The sequence below is a fragment of the Onychomys torridus genome, chromosome X, assembly GCF_903995425.1.
Source record: "Onychomys torridus chromosome X, mOncTor1.1, whole genome shotgun sequence".
Classification (NCBI taxonomy): Eukaryota; Metazoa; Chordata; class Mammalia; order Rodentia; family Cricetidae; genus Onychomys; species Onychomys torridus.
In genome coordinates, this window is record NC_050466.1 from 94083101 (window position 1) to 94087167 (window position 4067).

Sequence of the window (4067 nt, forward strand, 5' to 3'; positions counted from 1 at the left end):
TCTTTAAAATATCCAAAGTCTCAATGCAGCAAGCACAGGGCCTATACAGATCTGCACCTGGATGGTGTTAAGAACCCCAAGCTCCTGTGTGGTGGTTCCAAGATTACAACACTAGCACTAGTGTGCTTCCAACAGCTGGTTTTCCTTTCTACCAACTACCCTGATGACTGGTGCCTCAAACTTCATGTGTCATGGAGATGTCCTTAGGATCTTCTACAAAAGAGTCACTATTAACTGAAGGCATGCCTGACTTATGAGTTCCTTGTACTGTATGGAATTCTACTCTGCAAAGGGAGGAAACTTTGACTCCTCTTTTATGGGAACACTGGGGCAGACAAAGAGGAAATATGCAAGTTCTTGATCTGCATGGTAATAATACTACTCAATTAAACTACTCAATTAAAAAATATAGCCTATGTCTCATATCTGTGGATGACTGTAAAGTCAAAAGACAAGTTAAAATACTTCTTTACTTCAAGAGTGAAGAACCAGGGCACAGGCACAATAAAATCAAAGCAAAACCAAAGTCTAACCATGCAAATAACTCAGTTTCCAATGTCTGGACTCACAATCTTCTAGGCTTGGGTAGCTCTACTTCTCTTGCTGTCAGCTGAAGCATATGCAGCTTGTCTCGTAGGCTCAGGTGGGTTCTGCTTCACACCCACCACTCTTTCGGTGGCCATCTCACCATCCTGGAATCTACAGTCTGTTGGGATCTCCACAACTGAGGCTGCACCTTTTTCAATGTCCTCTCCTAGCTTCTCTTCAGGGACTCCAACTCTGCCACATGGTGCTAAGCCTCAGCCTCTGTCCAAGACCCTTTCATTCCTGGGGCTTCTACTACAACTGAGGCTTCACCTTCACCAATGGTCTCTCTTGACCTCTCACAGTACTGAGGCTTGGTTTATTGACATGACGGCTTCAATCCTGTAGCTTTCATGCTACAAAACTAGTACCCCTGGGAGACTCTTACACATCACCAAAGTTGGGCTTCCAGCAGGAGATGAAGCCTTGGCACCTTCTGGACCACTGCTTCTGTGTGCTGGCCCTGAGGAAATACTTCACAGAAAAATTTTGTCTCGATCATGCTCATCTCTTCTTTTTTTTCAAACTGGATGTGAGATTTATTACTGAACATGATTTGATAGTGTATAGGAGAGCTCTGTGGAAGCCCTCAGGAATGCAGGTCTTGCCACTTGTCCAGAGTACCTCAATTAGGGATATATTTGACCCCACAGCCATGATGAAACAGCTGCTTCTCAGTAACCAAGTCTTCAAATCCATCTGCACTAGCTTGGTAAAGCCCCACTTCTTTAAGATGTGGGTCCTCTGGAGCACAGGCAACTTGAACTCGGCTCTACACAGAGATTCAATCACATGCTTCTTATTCTGAAGCATGATGTGAATGAACATTATTGAATGAGAAAAAGAAATAAATAGGGCCAGGTGGTGATGACACACGCCTTTAATCCAAGCATTCTGGGGGCAGAGGCAGGAGGATCTCAGTGCGTTCTAAGCCAACCTGGTCTACAAAGTGAGTTCCAGGACAGCCATAGCTGTTACACAAAGAAACCCTGTCTTGAAAAGAAAAAAAAAATAAAAAGGAAGGACATGACTGCTTCTAGTATGGTGGAGGAGAAAGTTTAAGAGACTTTGGGATCATTGGCTTGTGCGGTGGCAGAAGTTGTTACAATCTGTGTGAATTTGGAACTTGAGTGTGCCGTCTTTGGTCATGGACCTACACTGAAGCCAAACCAAGACAGTGAAGCTTTAGGAAAATCTCTGAGTCTGAGAAAGGAATTTAGTCCAAGGAGAAAAGAAGGAAGTGTCAAGAGACTAACTGCCGTAGGGATGTTCCACTAAGCTCCAAGAGGCAGAGGCAGCTAAGAGACAGCGAACCAGTATAGCCATACAGGACAAGGAGTAACAAGCAGAAACTCCACCTTCAGAAGGACTTAAGAAAGCTGCAGGACTTAGCAGGCAGTTCCTAGGAGGAGGCAAGGAAACTATCAACTTACAAGCTCAAGAGGGCACAAGGGGGGGGAGAGAGAGAGAGAGAGAGAGAGAGAGAGAGAGAGAGAGAGAGAGCAGGTAGCTCCAAGGGTAAGGGGACGAGAAAAGGGTCACAGATCCAGAAATGTGTAGAGAAGCTGTGTAGCTTAGTAGGCAGCTCCTACGGGGAGGTGAGGACGATGGAGGAAGGAGCTGAGGAGCCATGCGGGAGCAGAGGGGATAAAGTATTGTGGTAACAAGAATTTCAATCCAGGGTGTCCCAAAGTGGACTGAGAAACTTGTCAGAGGGAAACGTCACGAATCACATGTGGCTTTTGTAGTAAAAGTAGACAAAACAGGGAGCCCTGTAGTGGCACTTACACAGCAAAAGGGAAGAGAAAAGTGGTTAGAGTGGGTGGAGGAGAAAACAGCTGGAGAGGTGCACTGGAAAAAGAAGGGTTCCAAGAGAGGGAGAGGAGCAAGTGTCTTAGTAAGTAGAATTGCCCACATAGTGTAGCCCCAAAAGGCATAACACAGAGATGCCCATGTGGTAGGTACCCCAAAGTGGGTAGCAGGCTCCAGGATCCAGAGAGAGGACACGTACTAGGTAGATGGGGAGAGATAGATGGTTAGATAAAATGGAGGGAAGAAGTGGCTACAGAGGTGGACTCTAGAATTAAATTTTGTGTGTGGCAAAAGCCAGCAGAAACAAATGATCCATACATACCTTGGGAGAGTCAGGTCAGCAGCTTGGCTCAGAGAGGCTGAGTTCCCCCAGGGAATGCATTTATTCTACTCCTGGGTTTCAGCACCAAATGAATGGGGGGAAAACAAAAAAATAAAAAGGAAAGACATGACTAGTCCTAGGTATGGTGGAGGAGAAAGTCTATTGTAGATAAAAATGGAGAGACATAGTCAGAGGCAAAGACATCTGGGAACACTCAGAGTGAACATGGACAGATTGAGCTGGCCACGTGAGGAGAGAAGCTGAGGGAGAGCAAGAGAGGAGCTTCCAACCAAGAGCAGTGGCCTGGGCCAAGAGACTGGCCAAGAGGACAGAGGATAAAAAAAAAAGTCAGGTAGCCAAAATAGATATGTTATATAGGGAAGAGCCTCTGGTGGAAGGGCAGCCCCTGGGCTAGGGAGTTCAGGGGTAGAAGGTGGGGTATGCCAGCCATACCCTGTAACAACTAGGGACTGAGGGATGCTGAGAGAACCTGGTGGCCAGGTCCACTTTGACACATTAAATGGGCACTTCAGCCATTTGTCCCATAATTTGAGACTTAGCAATGATGACGTGGCCACTGTGCCCTGGGGCTTCCCAAAGGCACCACAAATACCTGTCTGGAACCTGTCCAGCCTAGCACAGGACATCTTGTTGGTACAGATGACATGGAAAGGGTAGAGCCTCACTCAGATATGAAAACCATCCTTGCCACAACTTTCGTTTTGTTTTGTTTTTCAAGACAGGGTTTCTTTGTGTAGCTTTGTGCCTTTCCTGGATCTAGCTCTGTAGACCAGGCTGGCCTCGAACTCACAAAGATCCTCCTACCTCTGCCTCCCGAGTGCTGGGATTAAAGGCATTTGCCACCACCGCCCAGCCACAACTCTTTACCATGTATTTGTTGGCACAAGTCCAAGTGGCCATCTAGGGCTTTGGAGGAGAGTTTCTCATAATTATTTGATGCCATGTGGACACAAAGTGGGAATTTGTCAATGTTTGCCTTCTTCTGTCCCAAGTCAAAAATTTGGATCTTAGCATCTGGGACACTTCAGCAGAAGCAAGACTTTGGTTATGGCTTGTTCTTACAATACCCATATCACCAGGCAGGGTGGTGGCCCATGACGACAATGGGATTTTTGATGGCATACCCAAGGGAAAGAGACACTCATCTCTTCTTAATCAAAGCCAATTCTCACCTCCAGATGACTAGAAAGCACATATTCTTAACTCAAAATATCACACAAATGGCCCTGAGTCTTTGCTTCCCTCTGAAACTTCACAAGTGAGGCCTCCATCATCTGCATCTTTCTCAACATTTCTATCTTCCAATCTTTCAGGAAATAGCCTACTA

The 4067-nt window shown here is 46.1% G+C and overlaps 1 pseudogene; it reads right to left on the bottom strand.

Moving 5' to 3' along the window:
- Positions 1-1174: 1174 nt before the first annotated feature.
- LOC118574460 lies at positions 1175-3836 on the bottom strand (annotated as a pseudogene).
- Between the last annotated feature and the right edge of the window lie 231 nt (positions 3837-4067).